The following is a 23,789-nucleotide window of genomic DNA, read 5'->3' on the forward strand; positions in this document are numbered from 1 at the left end:
GGACCCCATTCTGGTAAACTGCAGTGCTGCGTATCTCCCTGGTTTGCCCATTCGCTTTTGGAACAGAGCCCTGCTCCGCTTCCTGGGGACTCACCTCAGGGGAACACCCTCCAGTATTAGGACAGCCTGCAGAGGTGTCCATATAATTACTAACCTGCCCCTTGAGGATCCCCCTTCCTTGGCGCTACACCCAGCCCCCCCATCAGCATTAGTACAGGGAACTAAGGTGAGAAACATTTTACTATCTCCTCGCGCACCCCAGCCTTGGAAGGGCAGAAGGGAAAGAAAGTCCAAAATTAAGAACAAAAAGCAGCATCTGATCATTGCTGGAAGGGAGACCAGGATCGGGAGCGGACAAAAATAACTTGTGCTCTTTCTCTGTCCTCCTAGCACCTGGCATGACCCGGCCCTCACGGAAGAGGCATGATCAGTCACTCAATGCCTGGCAAACTTCCAAGGGAGCAGAGAGAGGACGAGGGAGGATATCTTTGATGACAGCGTCCTGGCAGAGGGCCATAAAGACCGAAACGCGGCGGGAAGGTTTCTGGAGATGTTAATGCACTTTGCACAGCACCCCACCCCTAGCCAGGTCTTGCAGCCCACGAAGGACACAAGATCCTGGGAGCCCTTCCCATGCCATTCCACCCCCACCAACACACAAACAGCAATGAGCCCACCCAGACGTTTCTGTCACCCTCATCTGCACAAAGACGTGTGCACTCAGCCCTTGGGCCATGGCGGCCCCGTTTCCATTGGTTTTTAGCTCTGCGCTGTGTTAGCTGTTAAACCAAACAAGCCAACTCAGCCTGAAACGTCTAACGGAGGAGCGTCCGTTACTGCTCCCCGCAGTAACATCCATTCCCAATACAATTGTTACACAAAGCGGGGTCTTTTCTTCGGTTGCAGAACATGCCTGTCCTCCACCACAACCTGGTCTCAGAGTGGAAGCACCACAACTCCCTCTCCCTGGCTCTCTGCTCTCTTATACCACAGCACCCCCTTCTGGCATTGCCCGGTGCAGCAACCACTCCGCTTCAGTTTCCCAGCTCTCTTCTCCGGCCCTGCCCAGCTTCCAGCGCCATCTGGGTTGCAGAGGTTTAGCACTCTGGCTATGTCGCTTGTAGGGGCACTCAGACCCCCAAATCCCCAAACAAGCCTGAAGCAACATTAGCCCACTCTTCCCCTTTGCTCAGGAGATCTGCTGGGCAGCTGCCTTCCCTGGTAGCGGGTGAACCCCTCCCCATTTGGGGAGGCTAGCCCCCGCCCCACCCCATCTCCCACCACAGGCTCCGCCCCAACCCCACCCCCTGGCTCAAGGACCCGCCCCTATTATACCTACCACCCCTCACCTGTCGGAGCCAGAGGAGCCCCAAGCTCCCCACTGTGGCCTGAGCCCCCCTGGGCCCTGAGCCTGCGGCCAGCCCAAGCCCCTGCCAGCTTCAGGGGAGAGGCGGAGAGAAGGCAGGGCCTCAGGGTGGAGCATGGGTGGGGCCATGGCCTGGGTTTGGGGAGGCTTAGCCTCCCCTGGCCTATTATACCTGCTACCCATGTGCAAAGCATAGCAAGCAGCTCTTGGATGCTTGCTCAGAGGCCTCCAGCCTCGTCACGAGATGCTTCCCCCTCCCCACATAATCTTCCGGATGCCCCCTCCCCTCTCATTCTGCAACTCCTCAGGGTAGAGTGAAACAGCACTGTCCCCCTGTTCAATGCAAGGCTTCAAAAGCCAGGGAAGCGGAGGGCGAGTGGGGCTTCCCACAAGGACAGGAAGAATCGCACAGCCATGAATGGCCATGATGATCCTGGGAGCAAAAGTCCCATTTTTCATTGCCTAAAGCAGGGGTGAGTTTCTAAGGATCCTGCTGTCACCGACACTGCCCCTTATTAAGAATTGTGACCCTTCCCGGGTGATCAACCAGGCTTTGAGGACCCTGGAGCAATGCCCCTTTCTGTTGATGACCCCTGAGGCCTGGTGCATATGGTGGAAATAGTAGGCAGGTGGGTCCCATCAAGGGCCCCCTGTACGATCTGGGAACCCAAAGCATGCAGATCCATCACTAACTCCCTGTGCATTGCCAAGCGGCGCACACCTCCAGGACAGTTGATCTACCAACCCCAAACTGGTTAGCAATGAACCGGTAGCAATCAGGAGGGGTGGCAGGGTGAGATTCCAGGCACCAGCGGCCACACGTTTCTCCATCCTGAAGACAGCGCTCAGGGCGGTTTGCTGCCGCAGCAGCTCCAGGGGGAGATCTGCATAGAGCTCCAGGAAAGTTGCCTCCTGCATCCTGAATTTCTGGTCATCCCAGTTCTCCAGCACTATCCTGTCTTTCTGTTCTGTGTTTGTACAGCACCTAGCACAATGGGGTCTTTGTCTGTGACGGGGGGAATAATAAAGGTGCAGTGGGATCTGGGGGCAGCTGAGTTTTCCAACAACTCCAGCTCTGCAACACTTGCTAACTGCGTGCTGGTGCCCTGCTCTAGAGGGGAAGAGTACTGTGGTCAGCAGCTGATGTGAAAGATCTGGGTATAATTCTCTGCTTCACCGCAGGCTTCCTGTTTGACCTTGGGCAAGTCACTTAGCCTCTCTGAGCCTCAGATTCCCATCTGTACAGTGGGTATAATAGCACTGCCCTGCCTCAGAAGGGTGGTATGAGAATAAATACATTGAAGCGCTTTGAGAATGACTGAGGAAAAGCGCTATACAAGAGTAAGCTATTAGTCTCTCGGAAGGGTGGAGCGCTGTAGACAGCAGGCTTCAGGTATTGTATTCTACCGTGTTTAAATACAAATAGTTTGCGAAATATGACAGCTGCCATCTCGCCTGGCACACCCGGGAATTGAACCAGGGACCTCCAGAACTAAAAGCAGCTGTTACAGCTTGAGCGTTTGGAAGGATGTTTCATTTTGCAATGTCAATCAATTCTAATTAAAAAAGCCATTAAAAAAGGTAAAAAAAACCCCAAACCCTCAACAACAAGATATTTTGTTCAACCTGAAATGACTACCCCCGACCTCAAATTTTTATTTTCACTGAAAAAATTGAAGATTTTTCCACTCTATGATTTCCCTCTATTCAGCACTGGTGAGGCCACACCTGGAGTATTGCATCCAGTTTTGGTCCCCCCACTACAGAAGGGATGTGGGTAAATTGGAGAGAGTCCTGTGGAGGGCAACAAAAATGATTAGGGGGCTGGGGCACATGACTTATGAGGAGAGGCTGAGGGAACTGGGGTTATTTAGACTGCAGAAGAGAAGAGTGAGGGGGGATTTGATAGCAGCCTTCAGCTACCTGAAGGGGGCTTCCAAAGAGGATGGATCTAGGCTGTTCTCAGTGGTGGCAGATGACAGAACAAGGAGTAATGGTCTCAAGTTGCAGTGGGGGAGATCTAGGTTGGATATTAGGAAACACTATTTCACTAGGAGGGCGGTGAAGCACTGGAATGGGTTCCCTAGGGAGGTGGTGGAATGTCCATCCTCAGAGGTTTTTAAGACCCGGCTTGACAAAGCCCCGGCTGGGATGATTTAGTTGGGGGTTGGTCCTGCTTTGAGCAGGGGGATTGGACTAGATGACCCCCTAAGGTCTCTTCCAACCCTAAAATTCTATGATTCTGTGATTTTCATTTCAATTCAACACGAACCACATTTTCCCTCAATTTGGCCACCAGATCCAAAAAAGAAAAATAAATCAGGTATTCACACAGCTCTAGTTGCATACACACAAGCTTTCTGGGCCTTTCTGAGAACAACAACACAAGCACCAGCTATTAAACCATCAGCATAACTTCCTACAGCATTAGGAAGTCTTAGCTGTTTTTCACAGGTCTCCTATCTACATTTTGACCCAGCCCAGCCCTGCTTAGCTTGTTTGATCACACAGATTTTTTTTTCTTTGAGAGTTAAAATGTTCCTTTAGGATTTCCCTTGATTCTCACAGAGATCTCTGGAGTCCAGCTCAGGAGTCAATCCTACCTTTCAACTGGCCACCCTATTTTGCTTATCCTCCAATTATTTGCTGCAGGAGTTTCTCTCTTCCCGGCACACCACTCCTTTCAAAATATCTTCTGCAAGGTTTAATGATTCTCTGCAGACAATATGCCATCTGTGTACTTTACCTCCATTGCTTCCTCTCATTTAAATGAAGATAAATGCCACTAATGAGTTTTGAAAGGCACCGACTCCAAGAGAATGTGGAATGAGCAGAGGAGGAAGTGGTTTGGAATCTCAATCAGCGATCGCCTGGAAGAATCTATAAGGGAGGGATGCGTGACAGCTAGGGAAGGAGATGCAGCTAATAGCCATGTGAGCATGAAAGGGGGTCGGGCTATCAGATATGCAGGGCAGCACTGGTGTAGTGAGTAGGGCACTGGAGTGGGAGTTTGGGGACCCCGTTTGGCCACTAACGTACCGTTTGATTTTGGGCAAATCACTTCTCCTCTTTGGATGTGTCTACACAGCAAAATCTGGGCACAGGGTAGCCTACTGGAGTTAGTTTGAGTCCAGTTAGCATGGGTAACTATAGCAGTGAAGACAACCTGGCACGGGTTAGAAAGCAGAGTCCATTCCCATGGTCCATTTCAGGCTTGTCTTACACGTGCTATGCCGTCTTCATTGGTATTGTTACCCATGCCAGCTGGATTCAAGCTATCTTGGGGAGGCGAATATTATTATTATTTATTTTTTGTACTATACTAGAGCGTAGGAGCCTAAGTCATAGACCAGGCCCTCGCTGTGCTAGGGCACAATGTACAAACACAGAGCAAAAAGATATCCTCTACCTCAAGGAACTTACAATAGGAGACAAGAAGAGATGGAACAGCACAAGGAAATACGGAGACAACATTGATCAGCATGATAGACAATGGTCTCAGCACATGAGCAACCTAACCCTGCACTGCTTCTGCTGTGTAGATGTTCCCTTCGTGTTCCCATGCCAAAGGATACACATGCAATGGAACGTTAAGGCTAATAATGAGGACCTGCCTGGCTTACGGGAAGGTAAAGGGATGTAGGACCTTCAGCCCAGCTATGGGCATAAACAGTGCCTAGACTGTGTTGGCTTTTGACATGGGGGCTGGATGTCACTCGTAGCTAGCAGAGCTCCACCACCATAGTGGGACTGTGCAGCAAATTATTCTGATTTTCATGGACTACATTATTCAAATCACTCCGTTCCTGCTTTCTCTGCTAAAAGCCCATGCCAGGATGGAAATATTGATGGATCAAAAGAAGCGTTAATGGGAGTTTAAGTGGAAACACCTGCGCCGAGTGTCATTATTGTTATTAACATCCCTTTTATTCTATTACCCTGGAAAGCATCATAAATATGAACACCAGGAAAATATTTTTCAGCCCCTGATTTTAGTTCCGCACCTCACAGTAGATTACTTGGCCTCAGGTGGATGAAACCATTAGCTGGAATTGCATTATCTCCTGTTCGCACAACTACAAAACACTAAGCACTCCGGCATCCTTTAAACTCTTGATTCAATGGGAGAAGGGCAACCCTAATACAGGGGAACGCTCCCTTCCTCTTCAGCACTCGCGGTTGTTAATAACCGCAACTCACTTAATCATAGAATCATAGAACCATAGAATATCAGAGTTGGAAGGGACCTCAGGAGGTCATCTAGTCCAACCCCCTGCTCAAAGCAGGACCAATCCCCAATTAAATCATCCCAGCCAGGGCTTTGTCAAGCCTGACCTTAAAAACTTCTAAGGAAGGAGATTCTACCACCTCCCTAGGTAATGCATTCCAGTGTTTCACCACCCTCCTAGTGAAAAAGTTTTTCCTAATATCCAACCTAAACCTCCCCCACTGCAACTTGAGACCATTACTCCTTGTCCTGTCATCTTCTACCACTGAGAATAGTCTAGAACCATCCTCTTTGGAACCACCTCTCAGGTAGTTAAAAGCAGCTATCAAATCCCCCCTCATTCTTCTCTTCTGCAGACTAAACAATCCCAGTTCCCTCAGCCTCTCCTCATAAGTCATGTGTTCCAGACCCCTAATCATTTTTGTTGCCCTTCGCTGGACTCTCTCCAATTTTTCCACATCCTTCTTGTAGTGGGGGGCCCAAAACTGGACACAGTACTCCAGATGAGGCCTCACCAATGTCGAATAGAGGGGAACGATCACGTCCCTCGATCTGCTGGCAATGCCCCTACTTATACATCCCAAAATGCCATTGGCCTTCTGGGCAACAAGGGCACACTGTTGACTCATATCCAGCTTCTCGTCCACTGTCACCCCTAGGTCCTTTTCCGCAGAACTGCTGCCTAGCCATTCGGTCCCTAGTCTGTAGCGGTACATTGGATTCTTCCATCCTAAGTGCAGGACCCTGCACTTATCCTTGTTGAACCTCATCAGATTTCTTTTGGCCCAATCCTCCAATTTGTCTAGGTCCCTCTGTATCCTATCCCTACCTGCCACCGTATCTACCACTCCTCCTAGTTTAGTATCATCCGCAAATTTGCTGAGGGTGCAATCCACACCATCCTCCAGATCATTAATGAAGATATTGAACAAAACTGGCCCCAGGACCGACCCTTGGGGCACTCCACTTGATACCAGCTGCCATCCAGACATGGAGCCATTGATCACTACCCGTTGAGCCTGACAATCTAGCCAACTTTCTACCCACCTTATAGTGCATTCATCCAGCCCATACTTCTTTAACTTGCTGACAAGAATACTGTGGGAGACCACGTCAAAAGCTTTGCTAAAGTCAAGAAAAAATACATCCACTGCTTTCCCTTCATCCACAGAACCAGTAATCTTATCATAGAAGGCGATTAGATTAGTCAGGCATGACCTTCCCTTGGTGAATCCATGCTGACTGTTCCTGATCACTTTCCTCTCGTGTAAGTGGTTCAGAATTGATTCCTTGAGGACCTGCTCCATGATTTTTCCGGGGACTGAGGTGAGGCTGACTGGCCTGTAGTTCCCAGGATCCTCCTTCTTCCCTTTTTTAAAGATGGGCACTACATTATCCTGGCCCTTGGAGAAATATGACCCTGTTATCAGCGCTGAGGAGGAACGTAGTCCTAGACTTGAGCTCACAGAGGAGTCGGGTCTCCTGATACTGGGAGGCACAATCTAAAGTGGAGGACATGTGACTGTCCCATGTGTCTCCTCTGCCCAGCGACCGCCCCCCTCTACACACCCTGCAGCCAGCCCAGAGCCACCGAGTCTCCCCATCTCCACCGAGTTAGCTGTGGGGAGGGAGGGCTCTGTCCTTCTCCTGCTGCCCGCACATTCGGCCGCTCTCCCTGGCAAGCAGGCCCAGGCGGGGAGGCGGGAGGGAGACACTTCTCATGCTGACTAAAGCTGGCAACTCTAGTCATGGCTGCTCTGGGCAGTGCAGAAGCTGCCTAAGAGAGCCTGGCTGGGAGACGTGGCGGAACCCGGGCCCGGCTGCCGGGGACAGGGGCCAAGAGAGCTGCAAACATGCCGGGAGGACGGGGTGGGGGCCTCAGACTAGCTTGGCCCCTGTCCTCGGCAGCCAGGCCTGGGCAGGGGGCAGCCCGTCGCCGCCACGTCCCCAGTCAGGTTCTCTCAGGCAGCCGCCATGCTGCACAGAGCAGTGACCCGGAGTGGTTGGCATGAAAAGCAGGTGGTCCTGCCCGCTCCGTTCCCTGCCCAGCTGCCAGGAGCCGAGCACACTGGGGGGGGCGGGTGCAGCGGGAGAAGGATGGAGCCCCTCTCCCTGACCCCCTGGCAGGCCAAGCAGAAACTGGGGGGGCGGGCGCCACTTGACCCCACATGCTCCCCTACGCATCGCTTATGCTTGAGCTGCACACAGTAAGCATAGCAGGTGGAGGTCCCTAAAGCCAAATCCTGCTCCCACTGAACTCAATGAGAGTAGTGTCTCTGTCTTCGACGGGTGGCAGACCTGGGCCTTTAAAGATATCACATCTTGCCAGGCTGCATAGTTACTGTATGACTGGGGCTCCTTGGTGCATGCTATATCCTGTATGTAATGCTTTTCATCAGCAGATCTCAAAGCGCTTTACAAAGGAGGTCAGTATTATGTGTTATTTCTCCCTACGTGTCTTTAATATACACACACATATATACACACACACACACAAAATTACCACCACTGCATTAAAATGCTCTTAGGAGTCTGATTAAAAGCCAGGATTGAATTTCTAGCCCTCCCACTGGGAGTTTTCCCATTGACTTCAATTGGAACAGGATCTGCCCCCCCCCCGAAGAATAAGGAATTTCATAGTTTCATGATTGTTTCATCGTTAAGCCACTGTTGCTTTTAGGATTTGCTGCATATTGAGGGCTGAATTTTCAGCAACCTGAATATGGGCACATCTCTTTAAGTGTGTCTAGCTTAGGCGTGTAAATACCCTGACTTGCACACCTACCCCAGGATATTTGCACACCTCTGACTGGCACAAAAGTGTGCATGCATGTGTTTGAGAATTCACCCTTTAGCAGGATAACACACTCTTTTGAGACCACCAAAAGGATTTGGAACAGCCATGCCTGGGAAGGAGAGAGCAGCAGCTGGGAATAGGATTGTCTTGGCTTTTGTAGAGTCTTCATTTTAGAGAGACATAGTCAGAGGCATTTAGCCATATGGAGTGGAAATCTATCAACTTCATGAAAATTTGTTAGTCTCTAAGGTGCCACAAGTCCTCCATTTCTTTTTAGGGGCATTTCATTCACTCCTAATTCCTGTCAGTCTTTATTCCCTATTGGATAACACAGCTGGCACCCATCAGCGTTATGTTTTCACTCTCATGCGGTAAGCCTGTTTTCCAGGAGACCACTTAGGGCGTCTATAAACTTGACTCAGCTACGTTTACAGCCACAAAGCTTGAGACTTATTCCAAATCACCAGCCTTGACGTTTGAATGCATCCCTTTGTCACCTCATACGCAGTATTGCCAGCCGCAGACATTCAAAACCCGTGGGTCAGGCCTCCCGAAAACATGAGACTGGCTGAAAAAATCATGAGATTTAAATAATAGTACGTCTGAATTCTTTTTAGTTCCCTGCTGTGTGTTGAGCCTTTAGGGTGCGTGGTTTTAAGCTTTTCCCTACAACCAGGAAGTCTAAAAATCTGACTTTTTTTTTTTTTAAATGTAAACTGAGTTCTGCAGCTGGGGCTTTAAGACCGAGAATAAATATCACAAGATTCATGGTCTGATCATGAGAGCTGGCAACACTGCTATGACAACGGCACAGAATCCCAGAACAAGTCAATTCCTCTAACGCAGACAAGGATCTTTATTAGAATAAGGGAAACACTCGTACCCCTAAAGCTCTCTGCTTTGGCTTCACTGCAGTGCATCTGCCTAGACTCTGCCCCAGTCTCCCTCTTGCCTGGCTTCAAGTACCCACATCCTCAGACCTGTCTTCCTCTCTGAGCAGTTTTCTGCTTCAGCATTAATTGCCACTAAACTTTAATAAGACCATAGAACCATAGAAATGGAAGGGACCTTGAGAGGTCAGCAAATCCAGCCCCCTGTGTCGAGGCAGGACCAAGTGAACTTAGACCATCCCTGAGAGGTGTTCATCCAACCGGTCCCTGCTCTGAAGATAATGGGACCATGTGGGAAAATATAATCATGTGGGATTATGAGATAAACCTTTAACTAACTAGGTTATTGATTGAATGACTTTTTGGGCCAGAGTTCTTTCCACTGCAGCTCACTGTGTGCGCGATGGAGAGAAAGTGCACTTCCTTGAACTGGAGCAGACAAAAATATTTTAACTGTCTCCCTACAGCAGCTGTGCCAGCCTGAGATCAGCTAGACCGCTGTAAATTCAAACAAAGTCCATTGGTTTCAATAGAACCAGGTTGGGTTGTCCACTGGTCTGCACGTAGGGTGACCAGACATCCTGATATTAGCAGGACTATCCCGATATTAGGGGCTTTGTCTTATATAGGCAACTATCCCCCTACACTCACTATCTGGAAACAGAAGGGGGGACTCCTACCTTCTCGACCAGCAGGAGTGGGATGAGGGACCCTTCTCTGGTCAGGAGGCAGCTGCGGACGCTCCCTTCTGTCTGTGTGTGGGAACCCATGGGTCAGAGGGGCAAGAAGGGCCTTGGCCAACCCCTAACGAGGTCCCTTTGCTCTAGACATGCCGTCCTGAGGCCATGGGAGGCATCTGGAGAACATGGCGGGGATACGTCATGCGGCTATCATTTGTGTGAAGCTAAGGATTTGACTGGAGGTGTCAGACTGCTGAAGCAGAGCCGTGGCAGAGGAGGTCACGAGGGAGGATTCATTTGCACACTCTGTTTATCTAGAAAAAAAGCCTGGAGTTTCCCTGCATCCCACGGACTGGTGTGCTGGGAGGCTGCCAATCAATATGGCCAACATCTGCTGCACGAGGGGCCGAGCGACATCAAGCCTTGATTTTGGCCATTTGCAAATATAAAAGGGCTTCAAACCCACATGACTATCCAGAGTGGCCACCAGCCAGCGTGTTGTTTAGCTGGGGGATGGACCTAAAGCATCTGCGCTCATCTGACATGCTTGTTGGCTCGTGTCTGCTCCAGAATTCTAGCCCGCAGCCCTTCAAGGCTGTATCCTTCAAGTGAAAATGACTGAGCTTGTTTGCTTGAGCTGGGCGTCAGGGGCTGCGTTTGCCTATTTGCATTTGCTCACTGCAAAGGTATGCAGATCAGCTATTAGGGAAATCAGCCCCTGGCAGAAAAGCTGTAGGTGAATTCTTGGGTAAGCCAGCGAAAGTTAGAGGGAGGCTGTGGGGTTTGCATGGGGATACAGCACTCTGATCACTGGTGTTTGAGAGTCTGGAACTCACTGCAAGCCCCACTCTTGCTGGAAACATTCAGAGCACCCATGTGGCTCCCTGGCAGGAAGTGATGGGGTCACAGAAAGGGGACCTGTGACCAGGCGGCCTTCAGGGGCCAGAGGGGATATTTCTTCCCACCCACAGAGGTTTCCAACCAGTAAGACCATGGCTTAGAAAGGTGGCCAGTTTGTAGGGGCCTGTAATGGCATTGACACCCGCCTCTCACAAGCACCCCCCTGGCCCAGGGTTCTCTCAGCAGATCTTCAGCGATTCAGCCCTCTGGCCAAACACACTGTCCCCCCTTTCTGGGGTATACAGTCCTGAGTTCTTATCATGGCCCTGGTATGGGCTGTGTGATGGGTTGGGTCACAGAAACTCCCTCAAGACGGTCACTAGATGTGCTGGGATACCACTGAGAACACCCCCCCCCCCCGCCAGAAAAGGTTTCCCTCCACTCCCATCTTGCTGAGCTAGACACACCAGTCTGCTCCAGCACAGACCAAGAGGTTGGGCCACGCCCTACAGCAGTTCAGCAACTAAGATTCACTTTGCCCAGGGGCTTCTCAGTTAACAGGGACTTTCCCAGCACCCACTATTCAGTCTTTCTGGGAGCCTAAACCCCAAATAAATCCATTTTACTCTGTATAAAGCTTATACAGGGTAAACGCATAAATTGTTCATCCTCTGTAGCACCGATAGATATGCACAGCTGTTTGCTCCCCAGGTATTAATCACTGACTCTGGGTTAATTAACAGAAGTGATTTAATTATAAAAAGTAGGATTTAAGTGGTTTCAAGTAATGACAGAACAAAGTTACCAAGCAAAACAAAACAAAACACATAAGTCTTAGCCTAATACATTAAGAAACTGATTACAGATGAACTCTCACCCTCAGAGATGTTCCAATAAGCTTCTTTCACAGACTGGACTCCTTCCTAGTCTGGGCCCAATCCTTTTCAGACCAATGTTGTAGTTTATGGGCTGGGTCCAGCAATCACTCACACTCCCGTAGTTACTGTCCTTTGTTGCAGTTTCTTTCAGGCATCTCTTTGGGGTGGAGAGGCCATCTCTTGAGCTAGCTGAAGACAAAATGGAGAGGCTTCCAGGGCCTTTTATATTCTCTTTTGTGGGTGGAAACCCCTTTGTTCTGCTGTGCAAAAATCACAGCAACAAGATGGAGTTTGCAGCCATCTGGGCCAGTTACATGTCCATGAATGATTCAGCTTTTTGCATGCCGACGCCATTGTTTACATGTTACCTTGAATGTTCCCAGGAAGGCTCCTCATATGTGGATTGGAGTCTCCAAGGTCCATTGTCAGTTAAGTGTTTCTTGATTGGGCATTTAATCTGAAGAGTCCCTTCACAATAAGCTGGCCAAATGTATCACTGGTGCTACTTAGAATCAAACACATTGAGATACAAGTACATAGCCAATATTCACAACTTTAAATATAAAAAAAGATACAAGTAGGATGAATATATTCAGTGGAACATAACCTTTGCAGAGACATGTTACATGGCATATTTAGCATAAAACATATTCCAGTTAGGTCATATTTACACTCATAAGCATATTTCTACAAAGCATTATGGGGTGCAGCATCACAGGCCATAGCTCTTAGGTTACTTCCCAATGGCACTGCTTCAACCACCCAGCTGGGACCCATCTCAGTAACCTCAGCTAGTGTCCTTTGCAGCAGCCCTCCCTGGGCTCAGTCTGAAACCAGACCAGCAGGGACCATCTCAGTACCCCTGTCTGGTCTGGCTAGATTCTGTGCTGAGTCACCCTGGGCTCAGCCTGCCCGCACTGACCTTTCGATAGTCCTGCTGCTCATCCTATCCGGCCAGCCAGCCACCTGGTCTTTGGTAGCCTTCCCTGAGCTCAGTTTTGCCTAGTGAGCTCTCTGTGGTCCTGCTGCTTATCTAGCCAGCCAGGCACCCAGTCCTCCCTTGTCAGACTCCACACAGGAATTGAAGGCTCAGCTCTGCTGCTTGCCTTTTATCTGGTCCTTCTGGCCCTTTATTGGTTGCTCCTGCAGCCCCTCTGATTGGCCACTCCTCTGCAGCCACTCTAGGCTGCCTGGAGGACTTCTCGCTGCTCTGTTCTGGGACAGGGTGACGCAGGGTTGCAAGACCTCCAGCAGGGAGCCTCTGAACTTAGTCCACCCTGCCACAGGGCCTCTCATGCAATAACCATGCTTTGGGCTTCTCCAGAACCTTTAATCCAGAGCTCTCCAGGCTCTTAATGCCATACGCCTTGTAAAACTCACGGAGATTGTTATGCCCATTTTACAGAGGGATTAAACTGCAGCATAAAGGAGTTAGGAGTGTGGTTCAACAAGTCAGTGGCAGGGAAGAGAACCCAGGTGTTCTGACTCCTATTCCCACCCTAGGCTCTTTGAGAAGCCAAAAGAGGCAAGGCTAGCTTTGCCCCTCCTAGGACGCTATTCTGTTCAGTTTCTGATATGGGACCCGTCACCGTGGTATCTATTTCTTTCTAATTAGGAGTGGTTTACCAGGAACTCTCTGGCTGGTCCGATTTACTTACAAAGCGCCCTCACTACTTTCCTTTGCACCTGCAGTACACTGGCCGTGCTAGCAGGCCTCCAAAAGAATTGATGCATCACAACTCTCTGTGCTAAGCTACGGCAGGAGCTAAGCGTGTACCTTTCTCCTGTATAGTCTCTCGAAGACCACATCAAACAGCCCTGCTTGTGTTGTGTGGTACTTTGGCACCAGAATTTCCATACAGCAGGCCTTTCAGTTTCTTTGTGTTGTCTCCCAAGTCTTCTGTTCTCGCTCTTCCTTTCCTTAGGTCACCCCACATTCATGTTCCCTTCTGTCTGCCTGAAGCTTTTTTCCCTTTCTTCCATCTCATCACCCTCTCCTCTTCATTGCCCCTTTAGGCTCTCCTCCATTCCCCTCCACTTGCCCCCCCAAATTCACTCCTCACCCTGGAGGAGAGAAGTTGCTGATAGGGCCGCTCCTGGGATCTTGCTTCCTGCAGTTGCCAGGGGGTGCTACAGGGACCCAGGTCTCCTCTTAGAATCATAAAATCATAGAAGATTAGGGTTGGAAGAGACCTCAGGAGGTCATCTAGTCCAACCCCCCGCTCAAAGCAGGACCAACCCCAACTAAATCATCCCAGCCGGGGCTTTGTCAAGCTGGGCCTTAAAAACCTCTAAGGAAGGAGATTCCCCCACCTCCCTAGGGAACCCATTCCAGTGCTTCCCTGCCCTCCTAGTGAAATAGTGTTTCCTAATATCCAACCTAGACCGCCCCCACTGCAACTTGGGACCATTGCTCCTTGTTCTGTCATCTGCCACCACTGAGAACAGCCGAGCTCCATCCTCTTTGGAACCCCCTTTCAGGTAGTTGAAAGCAGCTATCAAATCCCACCTCACTCTTCTCTTCTGCAGACTAAATAACCCCAGTTCCCTCTTGAACCTTCTGGTGGTGAAGGTTCTCCATGGTTCCCTGGAGGGAAGAGGCAGCAAGGACAGATGTGGAAGGGGCACCTCTCTTCCTCCAGTTCAGTGCTGCTGCTGCCCCACATACTGGTCAGGCTCCATCCCCACCAGCTTCTCCCACTGTCTTGTGAGCAAGTGCAGGAGCTCTCCCTCTCCTCTTACCCATGCCCCTCCACACTTTAACCCTGGGGCAGAGCCATGAACAGATCCCTGGAGCCCCCGTCTAGTGCTTAGTGCTGTCAGGTCCTCTTTCCTGCCTGGCAGTGGGGTTGATAACAACCAGCCACCACCGACTCAGCACAGAATGGATTTCCAGCTGCCACTCAGGGCACGTCTACACTATGGGCGCCACAGCGGTACGGCTGCAGCGCTGCGTGTGTGTTGCTGTAACGCCGTAGTGTCGATCGAAGGGGTCTTTCTGTTGATGTAGAAAATCCACCTCCCTGAGCAATGGTAGTTAGGCTGATAGAAGAATCCCTCTGTCGACCGAACCATGTCTCCACCAGGGGTTAGGCTGACTTAACGACAGCGCTCAGGGGAGTGAATATTTCACACCCCTGAGTGATGTATCTAGGTCAGTCTAAGTCTCAAGTGTAGAGCAGGGCTCAGCTGTGAATACCCCCATTATGCCCTGAACCAGCAGCCTCTCCTGACAAAGAAAACCAAAAGTAATGCAGCTCACCTTCAGCTATAGATCCCTACTCCACCCCCTCCCCACTGCGCCACACCCCAGCCCCCTAAAGTATTCTCCCCCCGCAGGAGCAATGCAAACATTAAGTTATGAGGCTGTGATTTGGCTGAATCTGGACCACCTGTGACTTGAGGCTCCAGCCAGTGACCAACATTGATTTTCTTTCCCCTACCTCCTTTTTGGTGCAGGCCGTTTGATTTATAACGTTATTATTAAAAAAACAACTAAGATCCTACGATTACTATTTCAATAGCCTATTGATCTCCTCCACCTTGCTTCCTTGCACCGTTCTCCTGAAGCTACCCTGCTTATGGTTTATTTTGATGTATATATTCTTAAACTGATGCTTTACTCGTCTATGAATCATCCCAGCTGACAACGATATTATTAAACTATAAAGCATGGGGAACAGAGGGCAAGGGGATAGATTGATGTAGCAATCAATTACACATTGCTTAGAGCTGCTGTCACCTTGTGATCGATTGATATTTGGACCATATTGCTCAGTGGTACATGGAAAGCCCTTATGAGGGGTCAAGCCAAGAACCCCACATTCAGAAGGATGTACCATGACCCCATGCTGAGCTCTCAGTTAAAGGCTGGTGGATTTTTGCCATGCTGCTGGGTTAGTATCTTTCCAGGAGATCTAGTGGTCTCCAGAGCTCTGAGTTTCCTTCTTGAGGAAGATAAGAGTCTCACATAGGAGTAGAACTTCATGTTGTAGACTGGACATAGTCAATCAGACTTAGTGCTTAGAGTGGGGAAAGGTTTCAGAGTAGCAGCCGTGTTAGTCTGTATTCGCAAAAAGAAAAGGAGTACTTGTGGCACCTTAGAGACTAAGATTCCTGGTCCTGCTTGCAGGCCAGGGAGCTCTGTAGGGAAGTATGCAATCACAGTCAGTATGGAAAGAACCAGATTAGAACAAGCTTGGGTGCGATGTACCACTCTGCCCTCGAGAGCAGCCTTATTTGTCTCTCTCTGGTTTCGGTTACTATGTGTTATCCTTCTGGATTCTAAGGGTAAAAGTAGTTGCAAGAGTATTTGATGTTTTTATTTGACTTCTCTGTTCTCATGAAAATAACACTTGGAAAATTATCTTTTCAGCCACATTCTGAATAGAGATAAGTGTGGCAAGATTGTGTCTGTCAAGGCCAGAGAGAAGGATGTCAAGATGCTGAGAGTCTGCATGAGAGTTTTAGCTGGGTGGGTGGATAGGAAATGCCAGATATCAGAGATGTTTTTGTAAGGGTTTAGACACAGCCCGAATGTGAGGAACCGTAGAGAGAAGCAAGTGTTATCTCTGTTCATATATTTAGTTTGTAAATAGAGCTCTGTGTGGATAGAAAATTTGTATCTGCATCCGATCCGCCATCTGCAAAAATAATCCACAGATATCCACACCCATGGATGTGTATATCTGCTGATATAAAGCAGATATCCACAGATTTTCAGGGCTTTGGATATGAAATTTGGATCCACTTCCATCTGCAATCTGCAAAAATGGTCCATGGATATAAAGCAGATATCCCTGGATTTGCAGGGCTCTATTTGTAAGCTCTTGGGGCAGAGACAGTCTTTTTGTGATATGCGAGTATAAGCACAATGGGGCTCTGATTCCTGATTGGGGCATCTAAGCATCACCCCAATATAAATAATCATTGTAATAAAACACAAATTCTTTTCCAAAAATATTATAGGATAGATATTCTCTCAGTCCTGGCAGAGGCATTGTGAGGGAAGTTTGCATTCTCTTTGCACTTAGTTTGCAGACAAAAAGAGGATTTCAGTCTCGACTACTCAATCCATTTTGAATTAAGAAAGAAAATCCTGGTGGAATCACTATGAAAGTAGATCCACACAACTGCAGTTTGCTGGGCTTTTTCATGTACAATGGGACATAAGCCAGAAGTGTTTTTTTAATGTATGACAAATAATTCTGGCATCATGTATCTGTCATACTAAACCCCCCTTCTTTACTGCAATGTAAGAGAAAGTTTTATTGATAAATTTCTCTGAAAATATGTCAGTCATTCATGAAACACTCATGGAAAGTCCTGAGCACGCTTCTGAATGAAGACATATGTGCACAAGGGAATATGGCCAAAGCAAGCAACATTCAAGATCTCTGATTCACCATGTTCTGCTTCCACTGAGCCGACTCATAAATCCTGCGCTAGGGTTTCAATATTTCAGTGTCAGGAAGAGACTAGTTATGCAATATTTATGGCAATAAATCACAGCGTTAATGAGTGAATCATAGAGAATTCAGAATATTTTTAGGAAATCAGTTTTATTTTTAAGCTGCTGCATACTCTGCCCAGAAGCAAGTCACATTTTGATTTTCCCCAATCATGGAAACTCCTCAGTCATCAGGGTCTGATTCAAAGTTCATTGAAGTCGAGGACAGTATTTTCTTTGACTTCTGTATACTTTGGATCAGGCCCTATATCAGCCCTTTTAATCTTCAAAGTGCTTTATGCATGTGAATTAACCTACCCTATTAATCACATCAAAAGGCCAATTAAAAGGCCAATAAGGAAGAAGAACTGAAAAGTTAGGAAATGCCAGCATTAAGGTTGCCTGTGCCACCTTAATTTAGCCCACTTGGGAAAATGCATAATGATAGTTTTGCTCAACATCAAATAGGAAGTCCCTAACAGAGACAAGAATAGAACCCAGCTCCCCAGAATCCCTGTCCAGTGCCTTAACCACAAGAAAACATCCTTTCTCTTCTTATAAGCCTTTACCTCGTTCACTGTCCATCCTGCCCATTGACTGAGGCAGGGACACTCTAGAATAAATAGCATGTGATCATGTAATTAAAGGCTGCTTCGTAATGCACATGAAAAAAGCAGCTGATGCAAGGTTGCACATGCCACCAAAATCCTGGCATTTCCTGGCTTGACTTTGCCATCTTTGCATTCTTATAACAAAGTTTTTTGTATGTAATTTCCAAAGTTTTTATAAAAAAAACACAAGCAAGCAGAGAAAGCAGAAGTTCTAGGTACCATGGGTAGCAGCACTGCAAACTTTCCCTACACTAGCCCTTCCAATGTGTTTCAACATTGCGTGGGCATCACCCCCTCTACTGGTAAAAGGGCAGTCTATCTCAGTCTTTGTTCCTAAGAGACCCTCATTGCCACGGTTCAGAGTGCCTCTCTTGTGTTAATTTCGATGCAATAAATGGGCCCAGCGAGTCAAAGGCGTTACCATGACCCTGTCACTGTCCAGCACTATGCAGTTAAACAAGGTTTGGGGTTTCAAGTACAGAGACCTTGGTGGCCTGTTTAGTCCCATGGCAAACACACCATGAGAGGCACAGAAAAAGAAGGGAAAGGAGTTAAAGTATCTGAAATGTAAAGTGTTAAGTGAGGCTCTCATTTTAACAGTGCCCCTTGTTCCTTTAGCTGTAGATTGTTTTTAGAAGGATGGTCCTCCTGTTTGACAGTCTCTCCGATGGTATTAAAGATGGAAATAAATGTCCTTTTTGGAGGCGGAAAGAGAAGAAGTCAGTTGAGCTGAGCTGAAACTGTTGTGGTTGCTGTTTTTGTAAAAGCTCTATCCTGCTTCCTTAAAGACAGATCAGGACAAAGACACACAAAAGGGGAGAGAGGAGAACAGCAAAGATGGAGAATGCAGCTCCTGTCTCTGGTGCGGACTCTCACCTGCAACTTCACTACAGCAGAAACATCGGCACTATACACAGTCTGATCAGCCACTCTGAGACCTGGAAAACTTGTACCAAAATTGGGCTGCTTAAGGCAGTGCTTTTAGAAGCCATTCTGGTCACAGGCTTACAGTGGCATTGCAAAATATCAGTCTTGACCAGCTAAGAATGGCCACACTGGGTCAGACCAAAGGTCCATCCAGCCCAGTATCCTGTCTTCTGACAGTGGCCAATGCCAGGTGCTTCAGAGGGAATGAACAGAACAGGGAATCATCAAGTGATCCATCCCCAGTCACCCATTCCCAACTTCTGGCAAACAGATGCTAGGAACATCATTCTGGCTAATAGCCATTGCTGGACCTATCTGCCTAAACCAGACTCTTGTTACACAGAAGGCAAAAGGAGCAGGATAGGAAAGAGAAGAAGTAAGGTGGGGAAGGAAAAGGCCACATGAGGGAAGAGATGACAGCAGGAACCACGTCTCACATCCCAGGTGGTGTTTGGGATTCAACAGAAGCCAGCGGAGGTGGTGATGAAATCTGGGTCCCTCTCTTTGTCCCGGTGTGGTCAAGACATCTCTAAGGATTAGGACCAGCTGGGTCCCAGGAGATGGTAGGGGTGGCAGCACAATGGTGAAGCTCTCCCCTTCTCATTTCCCTGTTTCTCCAGCCAGTAGTTTAGTCATTTTAAGAACCCACTGCTAGGCAGAACAGATTATCCCCTCAGTTAGGCTTAATTTCCAACACACCAGTTTTGGTCCATTGATTTCCAGTCTCGTACTCTTTTTGTTTACCAGACGGGTTCTTAACAGTCTTTAAATTATATCAGGAGGCTTTTTTGGTTGGGCTAATTCAGTCTTTTTGTCTCCCTTTTTGTACCTTGCCCATCCACGTTTGTTTGTATAGATATTGGGAACATTTTCTAAATTTTTATCCACGTTCCCAGAGTTGAGCTCACAATTGGGGTAGGCCCGCCAGGTCCCAGTTATTACAACACCTCACAAACATCAATAGATGTATCCTCACAACAATGGTGACAGCTGGCCTGCTATGACTGCTGCTTATCATGCTGACCTGTGTAGTCTCAGGGTTTCTTTGTGCACCCCAGTCTGTCTATCTGCTATGTTTTGTCTTATGACTCATTCCAAGATGAAAGCTTCCAGAAAACCTTTGACAGGTCCCCCACCAAAGGCTCGTAAGCAAAGTAAGTAGTCATGGGATAAGAGGGAAGGGCCTCTCATGTATCAGGCTATAAGATAGGAAACAAAGGGTAGGAATAAACCAACGCTTTTCACAGTGGAGAGAGAGAAATAGCAGGGTGCCCCAAGGATCTGTTCTGGGACCAGGGCTGTTCAACATATTCATAGATGATCTGGAAAAAGGGGTAAACAGTCAGGTGACAAAGTTAACAGACTATGGAGAATTACTCAAGATAGTTAAGTCGAAAGCAGACTGTGAATAGTTACAAAGGGATCTCACAAAACTCAGTGACTGGGCAAAACAATTGCAGATGAAATTCAATGTTGATAAATGCAAAGTAATACACATTGGAACAATGGTTCTCAAACTTTTGTATTGGTGACCTCTTTCACATACCAAGCCTCTGAGTGCAACCCCCCTTATAAACGAGAAACACTTTTAAATATATTTAACACCATTATAAATGCTGGAGGCAAAGCAGGGTTTGGGGTGGAGGCTGACAGCTTGCGACCCATCATGTAATAACCTCGCGATGCCCTGAGGGGTCCCGACCCCTAGTTTGAGAACCCCTGCATTGGAAACATAATCCCAATGATAAAATTGGGGTCTAAATTAGCTGTTACCGCTCAAGAAAGAGATCTTGGAGTCATAGTGGCCAGTTCTCTGGAAACATCTGCTCAGTGTGCAGCAGCAGTCAATGTTAGGAGCCCCTAGGAAAGGGATAGATAATAAAACAGAAAATATCATAAAGCCACTATAGAAAGCCATGGTACGCCCACACCTTGAATACTGTGATCGCCCCATCTCAGAAAAGATAGATTGGAAAAAATACAGACAAGAGCAACAAAAATGATTCGGGGGATGGAACAGATTCCACATGAGGCGAGATTAAAAAGACTGGGACTTTTCAGCTTGGAAAAGAGACGATTGAGGGGGACTATGACAGAGGTCTATAAAATCATGACTGGTGTGGAGAAAGTGACTCAGGACGTGTTATTTACTCCTTCACATAAAACATGAATCGGGGTCACTCAATGACGTTAATAGGCAGCAGGTTTAAAACAAACATACGGAAGTACTTCTTCACACAACGCGCAGTCAACCTGTGGAACTCATTGCCAGGGGATGTTGTGAAGGCTAAAAGTATAACTGGGTTCAAAAAAGAATTAGATAAATTCATGGAGGATAGGATCCATCAATGGCTATTAGCCAAGATGGTCAGGGATGCAACCCCATGCTCTGGGTGTCCCTAAATCTCTGACTGCTAGAAGCTGGGACTGGATGACGGGGGACAGATCACTTGATAAATTGCCTTGTTCTGTTCACTCCCTCTGAAGCAACTGGCATCAACCACTGTCAGAAGACAGGACACTGGGCTAGATGGACCATTGCTTTGACCCTGTATGGCCATTCTTATGTTTTTGTGATCTTATGAATCATGGGATAGTGGGAGAGGAAACATGGGAGTTTTTGAGTTTGACTCCAAATCCCGGAATTCCAGTTGCTTCTGGCTGACTTCAGCTATATATCCCACACTGAACAGTGAGAAACATCCCAGAATGCATGGAGCCCAGCAGCAAGGCAAAGCACCATGGGATACCCTCCCACAATGCCATGGGCTTACTCCATACAATGTCCCTGCTTTGTACGCGCAGGGATTCATATTGAAGCAGGAGACAGCTGACAGTGTGCATGCAATGACTGCAGACTATCTAAAGTGCACAAAAACCAGAGTGTGAATTAACCTCCCCTGCCAGGCAGACAGGGCCTTCAACTTGGCCCTTTGAGCAAGGGACTGTCTCTTTCTTCCATGTTTGCACAGCATCTACCACAATGAGGCCCGGATCCATGACTGCAGCTCTTAGGTGCTACGGCTAAACTAATGCTACTAACAAACTCCCTGAGAATTAGGGGAATATAATCCCCTTGGTGCAGCTGAAGAACTGAGCCCCAGAGACGGGAAGGGACTTGCCCAAAGTCACAAAAGAGGCCTCTGGTACAGCTGGGATTTGACAGGGGAGGGTTTCTCCTGTAGCTAGGGGTCAATTCTCCTGCTTCATTAGAGGCTTCCTGGGTGACCTTGGGACTTTCAGTTGTGGAAACGTTGCTGGAGGAGGTTTTGTGGCCTGTGCTGTGCAGGAGGCCAGATTACATGACCATAAACAGGCCTTGAAATCTGTGACCCCAGATGTCCCAAGTATTGGCCCCAGAATTTGAACCCAATGGCCGTCCTTCCTTCATTCTCCTTGCCTGCTCTGCTGGGACTGCGTGAGGATCTGAGTTGATGCTCGTTGTGATGGTGGTGGCTGTAATGTGTACACCTCCCTCCGAGGTGGTGGTCTGGTCACTTGTCTTGGTGGGGTTGTTGCTGATCTTTAAGTTTGACTGAGGCACTTTGATTGCTTCTTACAAAAATGCTGAAGATCTTGCAGTTCTCTCCCCCCCATCTCGTTTTATTTTTTTAGAGTTTAAAATTAACATTATTTCCACAGGGAGGCGGGAAAAATATTAGCCTCTTCCAGCTGTCTTAGGTCTGTACCGGCAAAGGGTTCAGTACAGTGGAGCTGAGTTTCTGTCTAATGGTTTCACTTTGCAGCTGTGTTAGAATGCTATTAACTCCTCTTTATGGGTTTTATCTTCAAGCCATTACTGTATACATTTCAACTAAGCCACGAAAATGATGATCCTTCTTCTAACTTGTCCTTGGAAGTCTGCCAGGGAATGTGAGTCTCTTGATAGGGCCAGCGTTCTCTTTGGAGGGAGCATCTGAGGATGGAAGGGTGTAGCTTTGCAGCTGTTCCAAGGTGAATGTGTGTGGGTATGGGTGGGTTGTGAGTCACGTGGCCTGTTGATTGCATACTGGGAAGAAGGAATTCATGGGCACCAGTGCAGGTATGAAACAGGGAGGAGAGTAGAAAGGGACTTGCTGTGTCCAATAGAATCAGAGAAATGTAGGGCTGGAAGAGACCTCAAAAGGTGATCTAGTCCACCCCCCTGCACTGATGCACAACCAGTAAACCTAGACCATCCCTGACAGGTGCTTTACAACCTCCAGTGATGGGGATTCCACAACCTCCCTTGGAAACCTGTTCCAGTACTTAACTACCCTTATAGTTAGAAAGTTTTTCTTAATATCTAACCTAAGCCTCTCTTGCTGCAGCCTTTAACATATTTGACAACTGTCAGATTCCCCCTCAGCTGCCTCTTCTCTTGGTTAAACACGTCCAATTCTTTCAGCCTTTCCTCACAGGTCAGGCCAGGGCAGGGCAGGGCAGGGCAGGGCAGGTTTTCTAACCCTTTGATCATTTTCATTGCTCTCCGCTGGACTCGCTCCAGTTTGTCTACATCTTTCCTAAAGTGTGGCGCCCAGCTCTGGACACAGCTCTCCATCTGAGACCTCCTCAGCGCCGAGGAGAGCGGGACAGTTATCTCCTGGGTCTTACATACAAGGCTCCCCAGAATGAGATTAGCCTTTTTCACACCTGCATCCCACTCGTGACTCATATGCTCCCATGCAGCGTCCGCCACAACACAGCTGGAGGGTGCAGGCTGTGCTCGCTGCTCATGTTGCCACAGATGGTAGCTGCCTAAAAGCGAGCTGGGAGCATGAGGAGAAAGCCAGGTCCTTGTAGAAGAATGGACTCAGGGCTAAAGCACGCCCCCTTGTGTCTGGTGCTCTCTTCTTGCACCCCTGGGTGATGACCACCTGGCCCTTGGTGGTCTGGCTCTTCTATTGACTCATCTCTTAGTCCCCACCTACGAAAGTAACAGAAAGTCCAACAGAAACACATGTCCCATCGCCCTGTCCCACCTGCCACCCTTGATTCTGGGCCTGGTGGTCCATACGCCTTTTATCAGGGCTTCCTTACTCCTTATGTTAAGAGCTTCACACCACCTTCCCTGGAGAGCTCAGACCTTCTTCGACGCTGGGCTCCAGTCCAGGCAACCTAGCAGGGTCAGCAAGGTTCCCTGC

Source organism: Chelonia mydas, chromosome 2, assembly GCF_015237465.2.
Source record: "Chelonia mydas isolate rCheMyd1 chromosome 2, rCheMyd1.pri.v2, whole genome shotgun sequence".
Classification (NCBI taxonomy): Eukaryota; Metazoa; Chordata; order Testudines; family Cheloniidae; genus Chelonia; species Chelonia mydas.